At 35.0% G+C, this 12,596-nt stretch overlaps 1 pseudogene; it reads right to left on the bottom strand.

Moving 5' to 3' along the window:
• Window positions 1-8,288: 8,288 nt before the first annotated feature.
• On the bottom strand, window positions 8,289-12,274 carry LOC137637278 (synaptonemal complex protein 1-like; annotated as a pseudogene).
• Window positions 12,275-12,596: the final 322 nt, after the last annotated feature.

The following is a 12,596-nucleotide window of genomic DNA, read 5'->3' on the forward strand; positions in this document are numbered from 1 at the left end:
ACTTTCGAGATTCCCCTGACAAGCCCAGCAGAAGAAGACCTTTTCTGGAACACGAATTACCTGAATCGGATTGGAAGTTGTAACATAGGGCGTACTAAGATAAGCTCTGCTATTCCGAATATGCAAACACGTTTTCAATCATGCATTGGAACAAGCAGTTCCATAGTATAGCATTTTCCATTCCAGCACGGAGTCATTGGACAAACTGTACAATACCTCCTTTTATTCGAAATCTTCCGAAGGCACTTTTAATCCCATATATGAAGTTTATGTGTTCAAACGCTCTGACACCCTTGCATATATTTATGAACATATGTAATGTACTTTTAAATCTGTATATGAGAATAATGTGTACAAACGTTTTGATATTTATGTTTCTATATATATATATATATATATATATATATATATATAGATATATATATAGATATATATATATATATATATATATATTGTCACAGGACGTGGGTTAATTACATAATAATACACGATTGAATGCAGTGAATTACCTGATTGTTACATCGTAAGAGGATTTATTGTCTAAGTTAATTTTCACAATAAAAATTAGCATAAATCTTCTTCAAAGGGAGTGAAATAGAACTTTAAACTTGAGATTACATATCAAAAGAAATATAAGTTTCTCACTTGCTCTTAAATTATATCATCAGTCAAATACAAAGGAATCAACTTTTAACTAATGCAATAATTACACACGGGGAAAGCACACTCGGAGAGACATTTAGATTAAAACAAGTAAAAGAAACTATTGGACGTCGTAATGTGTATGGACGTCCACCATGGTTGAAGTAGGCGTCCTCTCTCCCCGGTGTACCTGTTGACATCGAACCCTGCTTTGGGTATAGGAGACTCTCTATCTATAATGAAGGTACTTTGTTATGTTTCAAGTCTAGTAAATGGGGTCATAAGGAATACAAATGCCAAAATAGTGATAAATGTAGATATTGCAGCAAGAACCATAATTCAAAGGAATGTCTGGAAAATATAAAGGATAATGTTAAACTTGTTCCAAAATGCTGTAACTGTGGAGGTGAACATAATGCAAACTCGTGGAAGTGTAAAAAGGGGCCAGTTAAGGAAAACAGTAAAGCGGTGAACTCGATGCATTATTCTTCAGTAAATGGTTAAGTGAAGGAAACTGCTTCTCCCGTTGTTAATGTATGGGAGTGCTGGGAAGAGGTGCCGTCAGAGTGCAGTTATAATTGTAAAACGTCCATTATCAATATCTTTTCCTAGTTATATGCAGTACTGGAATACATGCAACGTCTTAATGATGATAGGAAAATTAATGTAGTCTTACTTGCTAGAAAGTTTAGAGTGGAAATTAAGGAAAATTGAGGGGTTTAATCTTAACTCTTTATCATGGAATGTAAATAGCCTCCAAAAAAAGGTCAACTGAAGTTCATGCTTATGTACTTTCTTATGACTTTGATGTGATAACGTTATAAGAGACTGGTGTCAATGGTATAGGTTTCTAACTTACAGGATATCAGAGTTTTGAATTGCAAGCTGATAATGTAAACAATACTAGAGGTCTGATTACATTTGTTAAAAATAGTATTCCTTCTATTATATCTACTGCTACAATAATTAATGGTACCGAGTGTTTGTGTTAAGTTGCATTTGAGAGATAGTGTGCTATATGTAATTAACATGTATGTACATGCAGATAAATTAGATCTTGAGAATTTCCCCATATGTATTTTCGATGAGTGCTGTTTAATGATGGGAGATTTTCATGCTTGACATCCTAATTTGCGAAGCCGAGGTAGTCAAAATAGAAATGGTTTTATGTTTAATAACGTCCTGAACACCTTAGACAATGTATGAGTCCCAGGGAAAGGAGAACCCACACATATAAGAGATGGCAAAATCGATTATGTCTTACTTTTTAATATGCCCGAGTGCACGGCTGATGCTTCAGTCGTTAGTGAAATGGTGAGTGATCACTTTGCAATCAAATCTTCTTTAGATTTAGAAAAACAGCTCGGTAGTAAAAAACGGACAAGGTATTGTTTAAAACCAGATAAAAAAGCTGAAATTTTAGAGGAGGTTAGCAATTGGTATAAGGATTATAAAAATGCAAATGATCATGATAATGATGAAAACAAAAAATTCTATGACGACATGCTTAGTGTAGTTGGCGGTATTTTAAATGTGTATGCAAAATTGTACAAATACTGTGAAAAAATCTACATATGCAAATGATAAGGTAATGCTGGGTTGGAACAAACTGTAATGAAAAGTTCAGGGTAATTGGAGTAAAAATCCAAATTATAGTAGTAGCAGAGAAACAATGATAGAAATAGCAAATGGGATATCAGAGGTAAGAAAAGGGTAAGAGAGAAATACTGGGACAATATCATGGAAGGTATTTCCTTTACAAAAACCCTTTGGGGGTGTATGGAACGAAGTTAATAAGGTGAGTGGGAAAAAGAAGAGAGTTGTTGCTCACTCTGACCCAAAGGGTAAAGTGATTGAACTAATGAGGAAATGGGCTGCTGCTGCTAGTGTCAATGGTCTTCCAAACAACGTTCAGGCTTGTCTGCAGAATAGGCGATATAAGAGAAGACGACTTGTTGCATTGCAAGCAGCTGTGAATGATGAGACTTCTTTACCATTTACAAAAGGTGAGTTATTGTTTAGCATCAAAAAAGGTAAATCTACTGCACCTGGTAAAGATGGGATCACATATGACAAGATAAACCGTTTAATCTGATTAATCATTTTTATGAAAATGGCAGATTACCTATTAAATGGAAAATTGCCATTATTTCACCTATTCCTAAAGGAAATGGACAGTATAGGCCTATTTCTCTAACATCCTGCTTATGCAAACTAATGGAAAGAATTGTACTAAATCGATCACTCTTTGTGATTGGAAACCAATTGTCTTCAAATATGTTTGGCTTCATAAAAGGACAAAAGTACCTCTGATTGTGTTATCAAGGTCTTAAGAAATACTAATGTAAAGTGTAGAGCATTTGTAGTATCAAAAGAGGCATTTGAAAGGGGTAATATTGATGTGATTTTTGAAGAACTTGTTAACAAAGGTGTCAAAGGTGCGTTACTAAGGTGGATTGAGAATTATCTAACTGAAAGGAGAGCCAAGGTATGGTATCAAGGATATGAGTCGGAAGAAATGTTGATGGAATTGGGCACGCCCCAGGGTGGTATACTTAGTCCTACTTTATTTAATGTCTCAAAGGATAGAATAGCGAGACCTACTTTTCCAGGAGGTATAGAGGTTATTGTTAACGGTGATGATATTTTAATACAATGTGCCAATGAAACAGTATTGCAATGGGCTTTGGAAGAGATGGGAAATTTATGCATACATATGGGTTTGGTGATTAATGAAGATAAAGGCAGAATACAGTCGCGTATGATTAATGGAATTATTTTTGTAATTAATGGAAAGATGTTGGGAAAGGTAAACTGTTATAAGTATCTTGTCATGTACATAAGTTTTAATAAAACGAAAGATGAAATTGTTCACTTTAAAAACGTGTGTCTGGCAAGATTAAGGCCCTTGCAAGTTTTAGCAAATCGAGGCAGTAGTGCAGGAATACCTGTCTTGAGCATGGTGTACATCAGCACAGTGCGCTCAGTTATCGACTATGCAGCGCCTGTACTGATAAATTACCCTGAAAGGGACCGGAGGTCTTTAGAAGTTTTGCAAAACCGAGCAATGAGAATAATTTTGGGTTGCTCCATGAGTAAAAGAATAGAACTTCTAAGATTATAAATAAATATACCTAGCATTGCAGATCGAATAATGAGATAACTGCTATAGCTTCTGTTCGTATGATTAGGCGAGTGGAGAACGCCTTGAAAATAGCTCTTGATAAGTTTTCTGGTAATGGAGGCGCTTCTGTTAAGTGAAGTAGTTATCTTAAGAAATTGTACAATGTAATGATGAAATGTGATGTTGTAAAGTATTCTGTTAAATTGAAGAAATCAGTACCTACTAAGCCGTGGTTATGTTGTAGACTGAAATTTAATATTTTTACTTTGAGCTATAAGAAAAGGGAGTGTAGTATATTTGAGTTAAAGCAGACATTCTTATTCAAAATAAGCGAATTATCAAAATGTAATGCCATTCACATGTACTGTGATGGTTCTGTTAATGGTGTAAGGGTTGGATGTGGGTTTTTTTTTTTTACGGGAATATTATAAGGATAATGTATTTGCTGATGAGATTATATCTAAAGAATTAAGGACAGAACTTCTACAACTACTGCTGAATTACACGCCATTCATGAAGAGCTGAAATAAATATAAAATAAGAAGAATATATTTGTGTTTGTTGATTGTCAAAGTGCTTTGCTTGCCCTAAATAGTTAAAGTGCTGTAGACATTGATTTGGCCAATGGATTTAAAGAATTGTTTTGTGCTATAGAACGACATGGAAATTTTGTTAATTTTTTTCTGGGTACCTTCACATGTGGGTATTGATTTAAATGAGGTTGCTGATAAACTTGCTAAGGATGCCCCTAATAAAGAGAATCTTGACATAGAGGGTACTGTGAGTCTAAATAGAGTTAAGAAAGGAATGAGGCTTAAGAGATGTGTATTGGAGAAGGAGGAGATTCAAAGAATCATAAACAATGCAAGTGAAAGTATGGTACACTATTTGTTTGTATCAGGAAATATAAATGTCACATATGGTAAGGCTTTATCTAAAATAGACACATTAATAATGAGAATACGGATGAGTTACAGATATTATTGTCAGTATATTGATGGTGAAAGTGCTTCCTGTTGGTTATGTGGTGAATCACGTAAGCATAAACTACATCATTATATATTGAAATTTAGTAACTTATCACAATTCAGAAATGATAGTTTTAACCATGCAAGAGATCAAGTATGCTATTTTTTAGATAATGATGTTTGTACCTAAATTGTTGAAAATTTTCCTAACTTTTACTGAAAAAAATAACGTAGGCATTGCTTGATTTACTTGTATAATACTGTTTGATGATATTATGTATGTATATTTTCACTATATTCATTGGCGGGTTCATTGGCATGCTAATGCACCCCATTTGATGTAATTTTTATGTCAATAAATCCTTTGAATTAGAATTTGAATTGAATTTGAACTAAACATGCAAACAGTGTAAACAAAACGACCATTTTACCTAACCTAAAGAGGGTTTTATGGATTTTTCAGCATGTTTTATGGTATAGAATCTATTAAAATAGCGTCAAGAAGTATGCTTTATCTATCCTCCTTTGGTAGGAAACACCTCATACCCAAAAAAATATGGTAGGAATCACACGATAGAAGAATCCTGATGGTAGTAATCACACTATAGTAGCACTCAAATGTCTCGCCTACTCGCAATCTTGTGTTATATGTATTTCATACTATGATTATTTTGGGGCAAACCACCAGTTCATGAGGTTTTCACCCACTTATATAAAGGCAATTATTGGGGACCCCAGTGGGAGACCGGTTTTTTTTTTCCCAGGTGGGGAAATGCCAAACAACGAGTGATTTGCAGCAATAATAATTGACAGAAATGCAAAATAAACACTTGACAACCGATTGGAAATATATACGGTTTATGTAAGTGGCTGAAAGTTTATGTATTATAATTATCTAAGATTCACTCCACGTTCTTCTAATGGTTTTTGTTCCGCCATGAGCTAGCTTCGCTTGCGGAAAAAGAAAAACTTCATGCTCCGTATGCACTGGCAAGTCGTAATGTTTAGCTGCTTGCAATCCCTGTGGCTCAATATTTTGGGGTTATTTTTTTTATTTTTCACATGGGTAACAATAGCTATACACTGAACAAAGATCGTTTCCATCCTAGTTAATTGCCGACATGGATGAAATTACAGAAGATTTCAAAATAGATTTTACTTCCCTTAAGTTCCCCCTTGGAGACGTCTTTATGTGATGATGGTTTAACTCAAACTAAAGGGAAGGGTGTAAGAAAAATGGCTGTTGTAGAACAACATCTGGGAACATGTCAACAAATATCTGGAATATCCTAATTAGTTATAAAAGCTAGGTAATATTTACGGCACACAATAAAAAAAAAAAAAAAAAAAAAAAAACAGAAAAGCTGGCATAAGTGAATGCAAGCAACACCTGCACAGTTCAGGTACCGCAGTAACTTGACATCAGTCTTCCCATTAAACATGTAGAGAAACATACCAAACTAGCCAGCACTCGTCCATTTCTTACAGCGAATTTCAGTTTCAAATAAAGTATTATATATTAACCCGGGCTTGCCCCCGGCTAGGTTTGTAACGTGGGAACTATTATGTTAGGTTAGTTTGTTTTGTTAGGTTTTGTGGCCTTTTAAAAATCTCGAAAATATTAAAAAGTCATGTTTTGTCCTTTTTTCGCACACCCAAAGTCCCACATCACCACCTGTCTCTGTTGGGAAGGGGGTCAGTCCATATCGGTAGAACAGCTTACTGACAGTGAAAATAAAGGTCAAATTCGTTGAAAACAAAATTAAAACTAGAATAAAATTGATAAATGTTCATATCTGATATCAGAGTTTGGTTGCAACTGTAATTTTACCTTTCCAAAAACTGATACAAGTACTTTCCTAAAGTGGTACCTATAGTTTCCAAACCTAGTATATATACTCTCCCATACCCAGTATGTATACTTTCCTGAGCTGGCATGTAAAATTTCCTAAAATGCAGCCCTGTGTTATAGAATGTCAATTAGAACAAAAATCCTGTTTCAGACAGTATGCAGTTCTTTGCCTAAGGCTAAACTATGCTAAACTAACGGTTACTTACACTGCACAGGTAGCCTGACTTCATATTCAAACCATAATTGGCATTCAGTTCAAGACACAACATTTTCATAAATTCTATTAGACTACGATTGGTGGTAGCCCACAATTACAAGCTCACATGGTACAACGTATATAAAGTTGCCATAACAATTCTTGGCAATTAAATGCTATTCAAAAGATTGAAGATCATACAATTATTTGTCTAGAAATTACATTTTAAATAATCTATAAATCTTTCAAACATATTATCAAGGGATAAAAGTTTTCCATCAAAACCTCTCTATATACTGTAAGTGTTTTTATGAGATGGAATGTCTACTTTAAGTATTTGTCTAAATATTCTCGTGCATTAAAATATTGTTTTCTGAGAATCTTTGTCTATAATTGTTCTCACGAGTTGAAAGTTTTCTTAAAATGTTTGCCTATAAGTGATCTCATAAGTTAAAAGTTTCCTCCAAGTCTTTCCCTATAAGTGTTCTAAGGAATTAAAAGTTCTCTCTCAGAATCTGTGTCACTGAGTGTTCTCGTGGGATAAAAGTTACCCTTAGAATCATTGTCACTAAATATTCTCATGAAATAAATGCTCCCCTTCGAGTCTTTGTCTGTAAATCTTCTCTTAAGCTAGAAATATTATATTTTCTCTTATGCTTAAAAAATATTATGTATCCAGTTTCATTCCTGTCATTAAATTACTTTTGTGCATAATCCCCATACTCTCCTATCTATTGATAATAGTGATTGCTGCATCTAGTATTTAACTTAGAAGTAGAATATACTACTCGTTTCTTACCAAGTTCTCTTTGAACCTGTTTCAAGCTATCAAAATAATTTCATCAGGGTCATACAAGTCGTTTAAAAATTTTAGCACACACAAAATAGTATAGAATCTATACAACATATACTTGATGATTTAAGAAAAAAAAAATATTCTAAAAACTTCCTTAGCATTTCATCAGGGTTATACAAGTCGTTTTATAATGATAGGTACACTTAAAATAGTATAAAATCTACACCGCATATGCACAATGATCTTGAAATTTTTTTTTAAAAAACTTCACAATGCGTCTCTCAAAAATTAGACGTTTTACTGTTTTCAAAATCCTAATTACATAATCCATATGATTTTTGGTTCATATGAGTTATCTATCTATTCCACAAAAATAAATAACTAAAAGTTCCCCTCCAAACACAGGAAATTACTTAAAAAAACTCACAATAATCTCTTTCTAGTTACAAAGCACCTCTCACTTCTTTGCACTAAGAAAAGGAATTAAGAGCAATTCTCTGTTTTCTTCTTTCTTTAAAAAGGATAATGAAGGCTCCTGTTCCAACAAAGTGTATCTCGTATTTCTCTTCTGGCTCATTCATGAAGAAATTTTTTTTTTCTTTATATGAAGCCTTTCTATGATGAATTGTTATTCCGTAATGCATATAACCTTCTAGTGAACGCCCCCAAATTCTACGGGGAATTATATTGGCTTTTAGACTAATGCGTTTTCATCTGGTGAAAAGATTATCAAAAACATATAAATGTTTTGGAATTATATGAAAACAAAAATAACATACATTATAAGATTGCAAAAGCTAAATAGGTCTTATGATGACGAAATAAACCTGATGCGAGTTGCAGATTGATCGTTCGGTACTCTAGAATTATAGATTGGCCGTTTCTTCTTAAAGCTTCCAGAACCCTTGTCAGATGAGATCTTGGTGCTGTAGTCAAAATTCTTTTTGTGGCGGGATATTGCAAAACAACCCACACACTCTGAATCACTCTAACTGACAAATTTCTCTTCAATACGAATTTTCCCCTTACGTTATCATAAACTGGACTCTTGGACAAAAAGGACATAAAATCAATACATATCCTTAAAACTATATTTCTTAAAACTAAAAGTAAATCATAAACCATCCCAATAAAAATAAATCCTCAGAATCAATAAAGCTTAAAACTAAACACTAACAAAACTTAAACACTAAATATACAAAAAAGAAAAAAGAAAAAGTAACATCATTCAAATAAACCAAAATAAAAATACCCGACAAGTCTTGAAAATTACACACACATCAACTCAAAATATATGTTTATAAATATTGCTACATCAACACTGTCGCCACACACAAGCCGAAATGTCTTTTCACGGCAAACTACCACTACAGTTTATGGTAACAGAAGAGTTCCTTAATTTGCCACAACGGCTTTAACTCTTCATGGTGATAGGTGTCATCATCATCATCATCATCTTCATTACTATCATCATCATCATCAACAGCAATCAGAAGTAAATTCGGTCCGGGTCATCAACAATAAAATTAATCCGAGCAGTCGTATCAAGTTCTGTTACAGGCCTAGTCGTCAACAATCTATTACATATCAGATAAATCTTTCCAAAGGAGGAATCACAGCTCTAAAATAAACAAAACACTTCCAACGCTGGTAAGAAAAATAATAGTAAATAAGGTATATCCAACATTCACACACAACCGCCTCTAGCAGCAGTCAAATCGAAAAAGCATTCGCTCCGAAACATTTACCATTCTCCTAACCTAGCTAAAAGCAAACAAACAAACTCATTTATACCAACAGTCTTTCTCACAACAAACAATCGATACACTAACTACCTCTCTCTCTCTCTCTCTCTCTCTCTCTCTCTCTCTCTCTCTCTCTCTCTCTCTCTCTCTCATTCTCAGGATTTAGCAAACAAAAAAAAATAAAAATAAAACAAAAATTTAATCCTACACATTCCTCCCCCCTTACTTTGCCAAATCCTTCTCACACAACACTTACATTATTTTTTTCATTACCCAGTCGCAGTCGGGAACGGGACCCCTTCACCGAGTAACTGGGCCTTCATACTCTCTCATATTCACTTCTTCCTTATCACAATCATTCGCTACATTAACACTATTCCTATCTAAATCCCTATCATCTAATATATCATATACAATCCCATATACTCACACAACACTTAAATTATTTTTTTCATTACCCAGTCGCAGTCGGGAACGGGACCCCTACTACGAGTAACTGGGCCTTCATACTCTCTCACATTCACTTCTTCCTTATCACAATCATTCGCTACATTAACACTATTCCTATCTAAATCCCTATCATCTAATATATCATATACAACCCCATCTACCTCGTTCTCATCTGGCCCTAAAATTACACTCTTTTCTGTAAACAGTTCATCCATTCCATAAAAAACATTCTCAACTTTAGCAAAAGATTTATTTATGCTACTTATCAATCGCCTATCTCTCACTCTTGCATTATTCATTCATTTTTTTACATCATCTAACGAAAAGCCACACACACTATAAGTATCATTAACACTCAGCCACGTTTCATCGGTATTAACAAATTACATTTATCTCCCACACTCAATTGCATATTTAAACCCTTGTCATACTTATTCGTATTCTTACCTATACCCATAAATTTCCCTTGCACTTTCTCCTCACTTAAAACTTTCAAACGCCTCTTTTTCCTATATTCAACTAACACTAATTGTTTATTTCCCAGCCCTAACTTCTCATGCATACTACATTCATGCTTGCTCATTTCCAACCAATTATTCATCCCATTCTCACAAACATTGATCCTATCCTTTCCACACAAATAGGAGGACTCACCCAGCTAAACCCTCTTACACTCTAGTTTCCCGAACATCCTGGCTGACTTAATCCCTTCTTCCTACATACTCTAGCTACATGCCAATCTGCACCACATTCAGTACACTTACTCTGCGGCTCCTTGCACATTCTAGCATAATGACCATCCTTACCACAATTACCACAAATCACATTCATACGATTACTACGACATCCACTCGTTATGTGCCCAGTCATATCACACCGATAACATTTTACGCCTTTCTCTTTCTTACATTCACTAATTATACGATGCCCTGTGTCTCCACACCCGAAACATACTCCTAACTCCCATCTACACTCATTCTTTTTATGCCCTACTTTCCCACTCCTATAACACTTCTCTTCACGGATAAAACTACCTGGCCTATCTCGCTGTGCACTAGCACTCCTATCCCTCCAAACCTGATTCCCTTGCTTAAACCCTTCATTTGTCCTTATATGTATTCCCACATTACTCGCCCTAACACTTCTATCTACTACTCTATCTGCTATCCTCATCGGCCCTCTAAAAATAGCCTCTTTAAAACTACCGAATTCTGACACACTTTCCCCCATTGCAGTTTTTATACTCACAGATTTACTTTCTTTCATACATCTATCTAACTCGTAATCCTCAACTATCTCTAAAATATCATCCCATGTCAATCTCTCTTGCTTCCACCTCATTTTCTCCTTCCGTTTCAAATTAATAAATTCACACACATTCTCAGGTACTGTCGCCTAAATCTTCCTCATTAACTCCTTATTCTCATTTATACCTTCATCTCCATACTTCTTCCTTGCCAACGTTTCTAACCAACATACATACATCGATATCGCTTCTCCTACATTCATCCGTGCCTCATCAAAATCATTCTTACGCTTATACCTAACACTCCCTTTCATACGTTTCACCTGCTCAATTATTCTCTTTTTCACACTTTCATAATCAACGTCACCTACACTCATTATCACACCACACATTGTCAACAAATACCCAGTCAAATATTCTCCTAACTCCCTAGCCCAAACTCTCTTACTATCACCATACTTATCCTGACAATACCTTTCATACTCCTTGAAAAATTCATTTAGATCCCTACTACTATGCTCATTGAACCTTTCACACTGAGGTACCTCTCTCATAAATACAGTCTTACACACATGACGTTCATTCTCACTGCTATTATCACTGCTACCTTCTTTCTTGTTTCTTACTACCTCACTAGAATATAAGGAATCTAATTCCACACCCATACTCCTATCCTTGATTATACTTTTCCTAGCCCGTTCCTACTCACCACTTTCACCCACTCACGATCATCCTTGCTATCTTCCTGACACTTTTTCTTCTCTCTCTTCACATCACTTTTACCTCTCATCTCATTATTCCTATCATATTTCTGTTCATCCCTACTATGACTAATTCCCTTATCTTCAATCTCACTATCACTATTACTATTAGTATCACTATCACTATCACTTCCTTTCCCATTATCACCTACCTTAACCTTCTCTTCCACTATCAACCCATTACCCATAGAAGAGGCCACTCCTCCGACTGAGCCTTCACCCATGAAAGTTTTCATCATCCCCATTACTTGCCCAATCATATCTTCCATTCGTTTTTCCATTCGTTCTTCATTCTCTCGCATCCTTAACTTAACACCCTCTTCCAATCTCTCTACAGTTCCCTGAATTTCCCTTAGTTTCCTATGCATCTCCTTATTCTCATAGTTCAACCTCTCATTCTCTACAAGCAACCTCTCTTGCTTAACTATCAACTTCTGTTCCCGTTCTTTAACCAACCGCAATTCCTCCCTCAGTAACTTGTTCTGCTCCTCCATTTTTCAGTCTTATATCTAATTTCTTAACCTAATGCAGTCCTTTGTCCAAGAATCTAGCTTCAATCTCACCTCGGCAGTCCCTGTTCGGGCGCCAAAATAATGTGGTGGGATGTTGCAAAACCACCCACACACCCTGAATCACTCTAACTGACAAATTTCTCTTCGATACAAACTTTCCCCTTACGTTATCATAAACTGGACTCTTGGACAAAAAGGACATAAAAACAAAACAGATCCTTAAAACTATATTTCTTAAAACTAAAAATAAATCATAAACCATCCCCAATCAAAATAAATCCTCAAAATCAATAAAGCTTAAAAC

This window comes from Palaemon carinicauda, unplaced genomic scaffold, assembly GCF_036898095.1.
Source record: "Palaemon carinicauda isolate YSFRI2023 unplaced genomic scaffold, ASM3689809v2 scaffold629, whole genome shotgun sequence".
Classification (NCBI taxonomy): domain Eukaryota; kingdom Metazoa; phylum Arthropoda; class Malacostraca; order Decapoda; family Palaemonidae; genus Palaemon; species Palaemon carinicauda.